This window comes from Anthonomus grandis, chromosome 15 (assembly GCF_022605725.1).
Source record: "Anthonomus grandis grandis chromosome 15, icAntGran1.3, whole genome shotgun sequence".
NCBI classification, from domain to species: Eukaryota; Metazoa; Arthropoda; class Insecta; order Coleoptera; family Curculionidae; genus Anthonomus; species Anthonomus grandis.
In genome coordinates, this window is record NC_065560.1 from 8,392,848 (window position 1) to 8,408,581 (window position 15,734).

At 31.9% G+C, this 15,734-nt stretch overlaps 1 protein-coding gene across 1 annotated transcript in view; it reads left to right on the top strand.

Annotated features, from left to right (window-relative positions):
- Positions 1-1,107: 1,107 nt before the first annotated feature.
- The window catches only part of LOC126745381 (mitochondrial chaperone BCS1), a 479,053-nt gene continuing 464,426 nt past the window's right edge, over positions 1,108-15,734 (top strand). The window contains exon 1 of the mRNA XM_050453208.1: positions 1,108-1,118. The gene's annotated coding sequence lies outside the window, so the exon portion shown is untranslated. The remainder of the gene's footprint in view (positions 1,119-15,734) is intronic.

A 15,734-nucleotide genomic window follows, 5' to 3' on the forward strand; every position in this document is an offset into this window, starting at 1 on the left:
ACTCAGGGACTTCTCTTACAACTTCTTTATCTATTGCTTTAATTTTAACATAAATTCTTCTTTTAATCTTAGAATCAGCAGTATCAATTATTCAATCTTATGTATTTTCTATTCTATCAACCCTTTACTGAAGAGAAGTAAACTAATAACACATAAAAATTATCCATTTTATCTAGTTGACCAAAGTCCATGGCCTTTACTAGGTTCACTAAGAACCTTCTCAATAATAAGGGGTCTTATTAAATGATTTCATTTTAATGAAACAAACCTGATAATCCTTAGAATATTAACCAATATTATAATTATATACCAATGATGGCGAGATGTCACCCGAGAAGGAACATTTCAAGGTCTACATACTTTAAAGGTAAATTTAGGCCTACGATGAGGAATAATCTTATTTATTACCTCAGAAGTATTTTTTTTCTTCGCTTTCGTATGTCTAAAAAATGCTCAAGTGTATATTGTATAAAGTACAGATATGCAATACAGCATAGCGTTTGGAATTGAACCTTCAAAAACCGTATCAAGGCCGCAGACAGTTTTCCACAATAGTTTTTCAGTTTTACAGTATAATAAGAGTATAGGAGGAATAGACTTAAGGATATCAAAGTAGGTGAAAAGAACCTTTTACGTGAGATAAGTTACTTATTATATTTATTGCTTTTTAGTTATCACATTAAGATAAGACAAAAAATGGTACTGACCAATTTTTACGTCCCTACTCGACGTTTCTTTGCATAAGGCGTTGCACATAGCGATTCCATACCACCAGCCACTTACTCCCTTAACTCCCTTCCCTCTACCACTTCCGTAATTTTTTTATATTTTTTATTAGTTTTGTGTTTAGTTCTGGCGAACATTTTATATAAAATAAACGAAAATTAAGAAAAAAATTGTTCCAGGCGTTCATGGCTACGAATATGTATTATTTCTTCACCGAAATAGTTTATTTTGCCCTAATAGAATCTTGGATTCGCTATGGGATCCGCTATTGGGGAAAACCATAAGCCCCAAAGAGAGAGTTTCCAAAGAAAGAGTTGTAGATTGACTTATATTATTCTCAATTATCTTAAAGAGTTCTCAGAGTATGTAAAAGATTAATACAAACATTATAAGTAGCTTGGATCTCTTAAGTAAGACTCTCAGATTATCGTCAATTGCCTAGGAGGGCTCTTAGAGTACTTGGAAGATTTTATCAAGCATGTTAAGTGCCTTAAATCACTGAAATAAGACCAAGAGTGTTTCTAGATTTGCTAAAATCTAAAAGAGAGATTGATTTAGAACATTCTCAGTTTTCTGTAAGACCTCTTAGAACACTTAGAAGAATATTCTAGGCATTCAAAGTGGCTCAGATAATACAATAATACAAATAAGCGCTGGAATAAGACCGAGTATAAGTATGGAGTAATGTTAGTAAGTTAATCGTAGTGAATAATAAAGATATTTCACGTAAATTTGAAATAAAAAATTACGCCAAACATAGTGTAGTGTTTTTAGTGGTCGTTTAGTTAGTAAATTAAAACACTCGACACATTAAAATATTCAACTGATTTATTACCTACGTATACACCACTCACAATCAAGATTTCTGGAAACGTTTATTTTCACCCGATTAATTTTTTACTATTTTAGTGTGATTTAAATATCGCGCCGATATTTCAAACTTCACTGACTCACAGAGGCTTCTATATTCTCGGCTGACCATACTTCCGAGAGATTCTAGGACCTTTTTGCTGAATCTCTAAAAATAAAGTATTAAGTGGAGGGGAGGGGGGTATTCAAAGGTTTCCGTAATAAATATCCTGTACCTTAGAAATGACTTAGTTGACTACAACGCAGTTGTGTCCTTTAACCCTTACGCTACCCGATGTCACAATTGTGACTTCCTTATTTACTAGTGTTTTAAGGATCAAAAAATGTTATCTGGGTAGAGAACCTGTGATCTGATGAACCTGTAATCTCCTGAGATGTAATCTGGGTAGAGAACCGTGCGACATGATTGTGAATAGTGCATTTTATAGGTGTGCATGCGCAAATCGTTTATTTTGCCGGGAGTGCATTCTTGTCATAACCTGAAAAGTTTCAGATTATTTTCAACAATGGCTCGTGCAGGTAAGTTATTATTTATTTATAGAATTTAGGGGAAAAAAGAAGTGCTTAATATTAAACAGGTATAATAAACTTCAATTAAGTGTATTGTTTTTAGAGATTGAAAATATCTTTAAAATTGTTGATTCCAAGAATGGTTTTGTTATGTATATCACAATTGTGAGCCACGGGAGTTAACATGGTTTGGTTTTAAATGAGTTAGATACAATTAATTCTTTGTTACAGGAAGAGGTAAGGAAATTATTGATTTGGACCATCTAAGGGATGACTAGTAGGCATTGTTCCAACTTCTAGACGAAGTTGGGTCGGATTTGGAGTCCGAGGATGAAGAAGATGAGTTTGAAATTCACGAAAAGATCCCAATTGTAGCACCAATTGAAGCCGATAGCTCTTCAGATTCAGAAGATTATTTACCCCTCATACATTTCCAGACTCTCCAGTGGAAGCATGGAAACTTTAAAAGCAAGGATTTTCCTGTAAAAGAGGACTATGTTCCATCCATCGTAAAAACTCCAAATGAATATTTTGCTAAATATTTGGATGATGATTTTTTTGAATCATGATGGGGTCAAAGGTTTTACATGATATGTGTAAATTTACATGTCGCTGACAATCTTAGCGTATCAGAAGAGGAACAAAAAAAGAATAGATTGTGGAGAATACAGCCGGTAATTGATTTGGTTCGCAATAGATGTAAAGCCATTGAAAGAAAAGAAAAGACAGCTTTTTCTATTGACAAACAAATGATTCCTTTGTTGGGAAGATGTCCAGTTCGACAATTTGTTAAAAATAAACCAAGACCAGTGGAACTGAAGAATTTCGTTCTTACGACATCCGACGGACTGGTATTGGGTTTTGACATCTACCTGGGTAATACTACCCCACTAAAAGATATGAATTTAGGCATGGGACCCTCAATAATATTGCGTCTAGCAGAAACATTACCTCAAAATAGTTACCTGTATTTTTACAGATACTTTTCAACTATTGCTTTGATGAACAAATTGACGAGTTTGAATATAGATCCAACTGCTATAATTATGTCCAACAGAGTGAAAGGGTTTGATTTTAAAAAAAGACAGTTTAATGAATAGGGGAGAGTCAGAAGAAGTTGTTAGAACCGATAATAAACTTTGCATTACAAAGTGGAAAGATAATAAATCTGTTTTAATGATATACACAGTTTTTGGAAGACCAAGCCGGAAACTGAGGTACAAAGATGGAATAAAACAGAAAAAAAAATGTTCAGGCATAGCATGCCCAGCTGTTGTTAAATCATACAACGAAAACATGGGTGGTGTAGATGTTTGCGACCAAATGATGGAATACTATCGATCTTTCTTTCGAACCCGGAAATGGACTCTTAAATCCATTCTACATTTGTTCGACTTAGCAATAGTAAACAGCTGGATGGAGAATCGAAGGGATTGTTATAGTCAAAACCTTCGAAGCAAAGATATTATGGATCTTTTGGAAGTTAGACTTAATCTTGGGGAATATCTGATTACCGGTACTTAGAAGCGTGTATTGGAGGAAACAGAATGCCAAGAAAATATAGAGGAAGAGACTAGCGTTGAAGAAAATGAAATAAAAAAGAGAAGAATGCCTTCCAGTTTGCCCTGTGCAGACAAACGCTTTGATGGTTTTGAACACTGGCCAAAGAATGAAGAAATGATGAACCCAGTTAAATGCAGGTTAGAAGGGTGCAAAAGTCGGTCCAGAATGCGTTGCCTAAAATGTAATGTTTTTCATTCTTTAACCAAAGATAAAAACTGTTTTATTTCATTCCATAAAAAGTAATAAATTTTGTTTCACAATTGTGCTTTTCTAATGTTAGCTCCCTAGACACACAATTGTGTACTCCCTAAATCCCTCCCTTAACCCATTCGAATATTTTTTAAAATAATTTTCCATACCTTTTGACTCAACTTTATCGGCGTAAAATAAATATAAACCCCAAACTCAATTTTTTTTATCTCGGTACTGTAAGAGTTAAAAAAGGCAATTCTTGAATTGTTTTAGTATTCGAAGTTTTGTTAGTGCCAACATCCCAAGCAGCACCAATGTGCTTGAAATTATCATATAGCACGCTATATAACATTATTAAAAACTTTATTGTCATTAAATTTCCTCTTATAAGCATTTATAAATCGTGGATAAACTCAAAAAGGGGCCACGCTAATAAAATACTTTTATTTCATTTAACTCATTTAATAGTTTTATATAGGATTATAAAATCGATTCCAGTCCGTAATAAAGTATGTACAAAATTATTTTATTATTGTTATATTATTGTTTTACTACTGTTTGTTATTGTTTGCTATAAGTTTATTAGTACTATTTATAGCTTCAACTTCTTCATCATCAATATATGATATGTCAGCATTTTGACCAATTTTCAATGTTTCAGGTTGATAATGCCTTACTTTCCTTTAACAATTTCCGGATTTTTTAAGTTTTTATAATCTTCCTAAACTACAATTTTGTGGACAAAAGCACATATTTATTTTATATCACAACCATAAAGTCACTTAAAGTAATTTGTTTTATAATAAGGTCTTCGTTTACTATATATAACTTACCACAAAACCTTTATAAAATGATTTTATATCTGTTTTACAGATATGTTTTAAAACAATTATGAAGCAACTAAATAACAAATCCTGCTTAACACAATATAGTTATATAAGATTGTTTATAAGACAGAATTATTTTAAATAAAGCCGTTAAGTAATATTTTATTGCTCAATACGCTCTTAATATAACTAATATAAAATAATTTTGTTCCGTAGTAGACTTTGTCTGCTGCTTGGGATGTCGCCGCCAAAGGGTTTTTTTTGAACATTCCAACAGAAATAATATTTTTTTGATCATTACTCTGTCAGTTTTCCTAATAAATTGCGATATTCATTTGCTCTATTATTATTATAATTCTCTTGCCATTTGACAAGAGCTTTTTTGCTTAGTTGTTTACCATTTAACTTAATTCATAATTCAATTAATTTATGCATACACTGCGTTCAATATAATAGGTACAAAATCTGAATATTCATGATGTTATCAGTAACGAGGCATAAAGTGACGAAAATTTAAAATACTATTTACTACGAGCGTTATAAGAAAAACGTAATTCTCGAGAGCATTGCGTGGGTGTCTCTTTACGAGGTGTCAAATTTACAACACGCGCAGCTCGAGTCAAGTCGCCGATTTTCTTTATTCGAATAGTAAACTTCTATTTGGCGATAAAATTCTTTTCGACTCGATTTATTTGTGATACTTAAACAGGTTGTAATGCTATAGTGTTGCCTGAATAATTGTCGTCCGAGTATCCATAGTTTGCATGCGATTTTATTGCTATATTCGGTTTATTTTATGTAGTTGTTTAAAAATATAAGTTGTTGCAGCCGATTATCATCCTAGAGTTCAATTTTGTCGATGGCTTCTGGATCACATCATTGCACAACCAAATTTTTTACGATATGTTTTGTGGACCGATGAATCCTCTTTCACAAGAGACGGTATTTTTAATAGTAGGAATAGCCATGTTTGGGACGAAGAAAATCCTTATGCAATTTTTCCAAGAAAACATCAGAATCGTTGGTCTGTTAACGTATGGGCAGGCATTGTTGATGATTATTTAATTGGGCCATACCTTCTACCGGAACGGTTAACAGGACCTATTTATCTGCATTTCTTGGAGAAAGTTCTCCCAGAACTCCTTGAAAATGTTCCACTAAACGTTAGACAGCAAATGTGGTTTCAGCATGATGGAGCGCCGGCTCACTTTGCTGTACAAGTACGCGAGTATTTGGCTTAGCGGTTTGGGCATCGTTGGATTGCCAGAGATGGAGCAGTTTCTTGGCCTCCTAGGTCACCCGATTTAACGTCGCTCGATTTTTTCTTGTGGGGACATGTAAAGTCTTTAGTCTACGAAACTCCAGTAGAATCAGAGCTAGACTTAATTGGACGAATAACAGCAGCATTTGAAATCATTCAAAACGAGGATCAAATTTTTAGTGTAGTCCGCCGAAATCATGTGCGGCGTTTAAATTGGTGTATTGAGGTTGAAGGAAGACATTTTGAAAAATTGTTGTGATGGTATCATATACAAAAGGTAAAAATAAATGCCTCAGATCCTATTTAGGTAATTAATATTTTTTCTAAATTTAAACGCGTCTTAGGGCCGTAGTGGCGTAGTGACATATTTCGGGACATGGGTTCCTATACTCAAATGGATTCTACTATTGCACTGAACAACCCCTAGAAGTTTGATCCCATAGTTCTGAAACACCCTGTATAGATATACTATTTAGAATATTGCTGGAAAGATGGTCGTACGCCTAGTAACTTTTATTAAGAAAAAAATATTAATGAGTGCATTAAAATACCGTCTTTATCTTTAAAACTACACTTACTATCGATTATCAGGTGGTTCAGTCTTAGATCATTTTTGCCAACGGTTACTAATTTTTACGAGAAATTTCTAGAAAAATTATTCTATTCTAATTCCCATTTATCTAGCAGCTGTTACTCTAGCTCGTTTTATATTTTTAATACCTACCTAAAAAATTGGCTAGTTTAATATTATACCGTTAACTCTACATCATTCAAACAGTTTTATTGATTGAAATATCAAACCTAACAATACCGAAACCTTTATATCGGTAGATTCCAAGTAGGTATCTGCCTTCATTTTGACATGGCAATTCTAATCCATTAAAAAGACAGCCGGTAATAAATCTATATCAATTTGTAAGTCGTACATCCGTATTGCCGCATATGTGGGAATATTAAAGCGACTCGAAGATCACAAAGAGAAAATAATGCGGTACATATATATCTTTTAAAGACAACAATACACTATACCGAGTGTAATGCCATCGTGGGTCGTCTATTTTTTTATTTTGATAATAATAAAGCAGGTCAGCGCCACTATATAGTACTTCAGGAGCGGCACTTCTCAGAACCATTTAGTCCTACGTTGGCTGGTACGGATACTTTTTTCTGGTTTTCGCTTCTATTTAGATGATATTGTTAGCTTTTAACTAGGTAATTGGGGTTAAAAGGTGCTTCACGGGTCATTATTACTTGTGATTAAGGTGTTGCTTTGTTTTATGTTGGCAGTTTGGTGCCGCGAGTGACATTAGTGGTGTTTGCAGAAAGTTAATGAGTTAAATGCCTACTTAACATAAATTTGTATATTTCGAAGATAACGAGGTTAGCGTTTTTTGAGTACTTTTAAAGTCTAATGTTTTTATTTGAGTATTTGATCCATATATTTAGTATTTATTGGTTAGTTCTTTAACAAATAACTCGTACACAATTTGGGTTTCGTGACCTTCTGGGTACACGAAAGGCACTTTTTGCTATATAGGTCTTGTTCCAGAGGTGCAGAAATGTCAGCTGTGAGTAGGTCTCTTATTTGTACCTTACCCTCTAATCTTTTGAATGCGTTTATATAAAAATTTGAAATTTATCACATCATTAGCAACCTAAATACTACTTTTTGGTCCCTAGCTCATTTTGCAAAACTTCAAAATGCATCGTGTGAAAGCTTCCACTGAATGCTTAATGGTCCTAAAAAGTCATTACTTCTACCCAAAGCAAAATGACGACCTTTCATTTTCGCATTTTTATTTTCGTTACTAGACCTGTTCAGGTGTAATTTGCTGGTAGGTGAAAAAAAATCAACAACAATAAAAAAATCACTTCTTAATATATCAGGTGTAATGCTTTTTTAACAACTATTCTTCTCAGCTGATCCTCAGATTCAAAAACATGGCTGTATATACCTTTTGCAGTTTTTCTTCGAAAAAAAAATCAAAATCAAACAGAGTTTTGTCCGGCGAACGAGGGGACTACCCAGCTGTTGAATATATACCTGTTTATTTTCCCGGAAATCTATTTGATAGATACTCACGCTCGATTATGATATTGTGCGCACCATCCTGCTGAAATCTACAGTTTCTTGCTTTAAGGACTCTTCGAAATCGCGTTCTAATAAGTTGCGATAATGCTCCGAGGTAAGGAAAATATTGTAAAAAAAGGGGCCTATTAAATATGTGCCGAAAACCCCAACCCACATGTTAAAATCAAAACGGTGCTGATTTTTAGTCATTCGGTGTCCTCGGGGATTGTCCTTTGACCAATAACGGGTATTTATTCGGTTAAAAATTCCATTATTTCTAACTATACTCTCGTCATCATATTTGGAACATCGTATCCAAAATGTGCGATGTAATGATTCATTAAGTAGCGGGACGGTCATTGGTACCTCAAGTCACAGTCCGGGGACCAGTTTTATTTTTAGTTTATATTAATGAATTGGAACAATTGCTAAAGAATGATTCGATTATTTGCTTTGCCGAAGACACTGCAGGGATATTTACAGACAGCAATTGGAAAAATATATTTTTGAAAGCTGAACAAAGTCTTAGCGTTTTACAAAAATGGATAAGTAGCTATAAAATAGGCCTAAATGTTGTAAAAATTAATTTTATAGCAGTTTCATTAACGGCTGCCGATCAACCCAAACAATCAGGTATTAAAATGAATGCCACAACCTGTAATTTATTAAATACTACTTATATACAGAAAACAAATAAAATTAAATGTTTAGGCTTATATATTGATCAACAACTTCGCTGGAATGAGCACGATATCCAAAAGCCGCAAAAAAACTTCGAAAACTATATTACAAATTTTACCAGGTTCGAAACATTATAAATGGAGAAACAATAAAAATAGTTTATAATTACCTTGTAGAGTCTATTTTAAGATATTGTTTACCAATTTGGGGTGGTCTTCGCGAAACTGCATTGCAGATTTTAAAGGTGTGCCAAAACGAAATCATAAAAATAATTCTGTATAAAAATAGCGAGTACCCTACAATTAATCTTTATTCTGAATTAATTGTTTTAAACCTAAGAGGATTATTTGTAAGTACAAGTCTTTATTTCATAAAAAAAATAAAACATATCTTCACTGAGCTTGATCATCATTATAGCACCCATTCTAAAAGAAATAATGAAATACAATCATATTTTTTAACAAATCTCATTTGCAAGGAAATATATTATTTTTGCTTCTGAAGTTTTTTAAGATTTTACCGCAAAATTTAAAAACAAAAATGGAGGGAAGTCATAACCAAAAAAATTTAAATATTGAACTAACACAGTTTATTACACGAAATTATAATAGTTTTAAAAAGTTATTGATAAAGTAATTTAAAAAGCATTTGTTAATTATTTTTGATTATCAGTTTTTGTAGTTGCCATAAAATATAATGCCCTAAAAGTCTATTTACTTGTTTTGCAATTTTGTTTAAATTTTTAATTTGCTACTAGTTACTGCTTGTGCCTCCTCCGCTCCTCTGCTCCTTATAGTAGAATAGCATACTTATTTACTTACAAAGGAAACAAAAACTTTTTTTCTATCTTTGTATTAATTTGTGGTCTAGTTAAATTTTTTGTTTCATTCTAATGGATTCATTGTTTAATTGAGATAATATAACCACATTCAATTTTGTTAAAATATTTATATTTAGTACTATGAATTATATTATAACTTTTAAGTTGTGTCTATAAATTGGTTTGTGTATTTGTGAAAATTTCCGTAATATATTGAATTGTATTGTCCGACCAGATAATCCTATGAGGAAATGTTTCACCTTCCTGACACTTCCTGGTATACTATTCACAAAATATTCTTCGCCTTTCCTCAGATTCTAAATCTGAACGGGTGAAATTTCTGTTTTCTCAAAATTAAATGGGCAGTAGATTTCGGTATTCCAGTGGTATTTTAAATTTTTCTTATATATATTTCCGGATTTTCAGTTACAGCTAATAAGTACACTATTCTATTTTTCCTCATAACAGTGCTTATTTCTTGACAATACTGGTTATTCGAGTGCTCCATACTGCTTAAGATTTGAAGCCAATCATTCAAAAAATTTTGTACTGGATTATTTTCTCTCTGGATAGTTATTTAAATTCATACGACCAGCTTCAACGGCGTTGCTATAGTATAGGATGTAACATTTTAACATATCGAATTTTTCTTAAAAGTAAAAAGGCACGTTCGATTTTGTAACAGAAAAAAAACTGCAGTAACAAGACGTAAGAACAAAGCTCAAAAACACTATGTCAATAAGATTATCTTGATATCTTCTCAACGCTAACTTTTACCGCCTACTACACCAAAACATTCAGAATTTAATAAAAACCCATTTTTTCCAATTAAATAATGCAGAATCATAATGATAATGATTAAGAATTAGGTATCACTCTAAGATGTTTAAAGAAACGTATTCAGGATTGAAAGCCATAGAAACGCTGGATATTATTGCTTAAATAATAATGCTTTCAGAATTCTTAAGTTTTATCATCAAGCTTTTTGTTCACTATTGTCATATAGTTCTAATGGTGCCTTTTTCTCCTTTAAAACTTGTGAAAGTAGGACATTTTCACTTCAAAGAGTTCTAATTTTAGATCACCTTTAATAGGTAGTACTTAAGATATTCTTCAATCTAAATTTCCCAAAATTATCTAGATTATTTTTCTTTTTGTAAAATATTACTTGTATTAGGAATTAATTTATGGAAACATATACCATGCAGTAAGAAATCCTATGTGATTCAAATAGATTACATAATGATAATGATTAAGAATTAGGCATTACTCTAAGATATTTAAGGAAATTTATTCATAAATTAAAAGCCAGAGAAACGCCAGATATTATTACTTATTTAATGCCTCAGGATCAAAAGTATCTTGTTCACTTAACATTTGTTGATTCCTGGCACAAACTATTGAAATTCAGAAATCAGATTTTTTAAGCAAAAGATGCGTTTTTCAACTTTTCTCTATAAAAAATGAGAAAATTAGGATACATATGAATATAAATGCTTAGATGTTTCTCATCTAACAACATATATAAAATCACCTAATTTTCGCGGAAAATTTAAACCACTTAAAAAATAAATCAGATGATTAAATGACTCCCCCTGCTTGATTGCTCCCTTCCTTTTCCTATGGGAGTAACTGCAATGCAATCCAAAACTAAAACTTCTGCAGCTTTATTAACAGTATTTCTGTACTTTTTTCTGAAAAAATTTGGCCATCAGTTTTAGGTATAAATGCATTTGGGTGTATTCTAGATAGTATGACAAGGAAAACTCATCTCTTTTTTTAGAAATATCTTGGAAAAAATGCCATTCTGTATATAGCTAATTTACAGTGTATGTTCTGATTTATTATTTGAATATTTATTAATAAAATCATAAAATGTTTTAAATAAAATACTTTTTAACTTTATTCGATTATAACTTATCCACCATTTGCCTTAAAGAAATAGTAGTTGGTAATTTCGCGGCAAATTATACAATTAACAGTACATGTAGTTGCAATAAAATAATAATAAATGGACAGTTAATAATAATTATACGGAAATATTAAAACCATTTACTCTCGGTATCAAAAAACGATATCTAGGAACTCTTATAGATGTAATCTTAAGTAAGTAGTTTTAGAATCAGATAAAATCAATGAATATGCTAGTACGTTTAAAGTTTCTTCCAGTAACCTACTTGCTGATCATAAATATACAAATATTTATGACCCTTACTAAATAAACAGCTTTGTGCCTAAATATTTCATAAATTTGTCTCAAGCATACTTTAAACCTCTTGGTAAGAAAAATCGGCGTAAGCCAGGTAGCCGAGAAGACATTTATTATGATAATCATGTGATATTCCTGTCTGAGGAATTTTAAGAGATGAAAACAGGTCTCTGGTGTTAAAAAAATCGCTGCTTATCACGTGCCAAAGAACAAGATTATAAGTGGCAGTACAGTTACGCCAACTGTAAAATATTTTTGACATCTACACTCGCTGACGATTTTTTTTTTAAATAAATCGTCATAGGTCATCTACAACTCAACCGGTCAACTTACATCATTTATAATAACTGAAATTTTAGAAAGTCTACATTATCTACTTTGACAGGTGCTAGACCACCGCATAGGCCCGATCTAAACCATATCGATCTTATCTGCGCGACATTGTTTACCAAATACAAATTTTCGTCCGTATCTGATTCCTTTCCGATGTAAAAACTGTTATTTAAATTTTCGATTGTTCGATTTTTCGACGGTAAAAATACACGACGCGTGGGTGGCGAAGAAGCGATCTCTCCTCGCGTTGGAATGTTGGACTTTCGCCGAAAAATTTAGAAGAATGGGTGAAATTATTATTATTGTCTTTTTTTTCTTAATACTGTTATGTAAGCTGACCAGACTACTGGCGCCATTGCTGTAATAATTCGAATCGGTTATTACAACTATTCAAATTAGGCTTAAATTGGGAGTAAAGTTTTCAATTATGATGTCTTTTTATCGGAACTAAAAATAATGGAAAAGTTTTAAATAATTAATTTAATTCCAATAAAGTTGTTTTTAAGAAGTGAAACTAAGTGAAACAGGTTGATTACTGTTAAGTTATTATAAAAGCATCTTTTGACATATTCTATTATTTTCCATCACTTCCGGTTTAACAGGGAGTGACACTAACTTTTTAATTTTAAATGGGACACTTGGTATGTTATTATATATTTCTATAAAAAATTATATTCTAAAAACACGAATACTGTAATTTCCACTTTTTGTTTTATACTCATAGAAAAAATTACTTTTTTAAATTTTAAAATAGGGTGCCATAAATACATTGAAAGTTTTAATTTTTAATCAAGTATATCACGGAAAATTGTTTTTTTTTTACATTTTTTGTGTGTACCTATGTCAGGTAAAAATGTTAAATAAAATATGTCGTATTAACATACTGCAAAAAATATTGCATTGAAAAATTTGTTCTTTTACTCTCAAACATAGAGAAATGAATATTAAAATACATACTTTTAATTACTCTATGCTCTCAAATAGTAATATGACGTTTGACAAAATATGATGTATTATGTCAGTTGAAAAAAATAGGCAGGCGTGTCATTACAGTGCTTCCTGTACGTTCGTTTTTGTAAATTAGTTTTTTTCTTCTTATGGGCTTATTTATCAACCGATTAAAAAAATATTCATATCAAATTATTGGGAAAAAAACGTAAAACCGCATTTGAAAAGTGGTTGTTCTCAATAATGTGCTATTTAAAAAAATTAAGTAAATGCTAAAATTAATGGTTTGGACATTTCAAATCGGCGTGTAAAAGATTTAAGTCATATAATGCAAAGAAAACTATTTTCCCGTGATTACTTGATTAAAAATTAAAACTTTCAACGCATTCATGGCACCCTATTTTAAAATTTTAAAAAATGATTTTTTTTTAATTTTGAAAAAATTACTTTGGGGGTCCAAATTAACCCAAACTTTTTTTTTTAAATGGAAAGCCACTTTTTTTTAACTCTCATTGAAAAGAACCCTTTTTCCTGATTAAATTGCTCTATTTACTTTTGTGATTATCTAAAGGAGAAATACGAAAAAAAACCCATTCAATTATTAAAAGTCTCGAAATTATTTGTGTTGGTAAATTTTTGGCGTGTTTATTTATTTTATTGGTATCGAGACATTTCCTGACATTGTTGTAGTGTCACTGTTAAAGTGAATTTCAACCAGTTGTTAAATAACTTAACTTATATTGAAAAAATGCCTTATTTATCCGAATCCCACAATATTGAAATCTTAATGATGATTGGTTATGGGGACAGAAGTCGTACTCAGCTAAAGGTTGTCCACTTATTCAGGCAGAAATATCTAGACTTGCCACCTATTAACCAAGGTACGGTTAGTAAAATCGAAAGCAGATTTCGAGAAGTTGGGCACGTGAGGGATGTTTCAAGACAAAGGTCTTCTAAAATTGATGAAAACACCCAATTAAATGTATTGTTAGCGATGGAAGAAAATCCGGTAGCTGCAGCCAGAAGAGTAGCTCGCGAAAACCCTATTCATCATAAATCTGTGCTAAAAATGTTAAAAGTGCAAACAAACGACCTTATAAAATGCAACCCGTTCAAGAGTTATTAGAAGAGGATCCAGATCGCAGAGTTCAGTTCTGTGAATTAATGATGAACGCCATTGACGAAAATCGCATATCTTCGGAGTGAATCCTTTTTTTCTGATGAAGCTACATTCACCCTGAATGACCATGTTAATAAGTAGAACTGTCGCTACTGGTCTGACGAGAACCCACACTGGGTAAGGGAAACTAATACACAATATCCCCAGAAAACTAATGTTTGGGCTGGCATAATTGGCTGGCAAGTTATGGGGCCCATATTCTTCAATGATACTTTAACTGGGGAAAGATATCTAGAATTTCTTGAACAAGAACTAGTTCCAGTCTTACGTGCCTTATATCCGAGTCAGTTCCATCTAGATTTGTATGATGAAAGAATCTGGATGTAACAAGATAATGCTCCCCCACATTATGCCCCTAATGTACGCCAGTATTTAGATGACAATTTTCCAACCAGATGGATTGGTAGAAGGGATGCAATCGAGTGGCCGGCACGTTCTCCCGATCTCACCCCACTTGATTTTTTTCTGTGGGGACATGTGAAAAGTCAAATTTATATGAGCAAACCAGGAAACCTAGGCGAACTCAAAGAACGTATTAGGCAAGAAATCCGACAAATATCTCCAGAAGTGTTAGAAAATATCAGAAATGAATTTTATTATCGTCTTGGGCTTTGCCAACAAGTAAATGGTGCTCAGTTTGAGCATCTTCTACATTAAACGTAATAATTTAATGGTTTTTATTTTTTTTTCGTATTTCTCCTTTAGATAATCACAAAAGTAAATAGGGCAATTTAATCAAGAAAAAGGGCTTTTTTCAATGGGAGTTTAAAAAAAAGGCTTTCCATTTGAGAAAAAAGTTGGGGTTAATTTAGACCCCCCCTGTAGGTGAAAAAATACAAAAACTATCTTGAAATCTGAAAAAAAATAAACAAAAATCGACGGGTCTCAGGAATTTTGCGAGATAAATTTTGATTAGTTTTAACTGAATTTATTCCAGTTAAAGCCTGTATGCCGAAATGGTTGACGCAGGTTAGAATATTTAGTGCGAATATCTTACGTGAATATGGACATGCCTTTTTTTTACTGCTTTCAGACTACTGGCTCCAATACTATTTAATAATTTGAACCGATTACTGCATTTTTTTAATTAGGCTCAAACGGACGTAAAAAATACAATTCGGTAGAAGGCTTTGGAGTTTTGATGCCATAATGACCAGAATTGAAAAAAATATATAGGTTTAAAAAATAGAACATTTAGCCCATTTAGCCTGTTTAAAATTAATTAGGTAATTAATAAAATAAGCAAATGCATTAGGTCCAATAAGTCTTATAAAAAATACTGAAATGGATGGCACAACGCTAAATGCTACATGTTAATATGTAGGTTAAAATAGCATTAATTCAGATTTGATTATTTAATATGCGGTTTGATTTAAAAAAGTATATATTTTGTAATTGATGTTAATAAATATCAGCATTTTAGGCGATCATTTAAACACTGCTTTTATTTAAACATTCTAATATTGAATTCAGTTTCTAGGCATAAACAATATATCCAATTCATAAAAATATTACTAAAATATATGGCAAAATTGTGAATCTA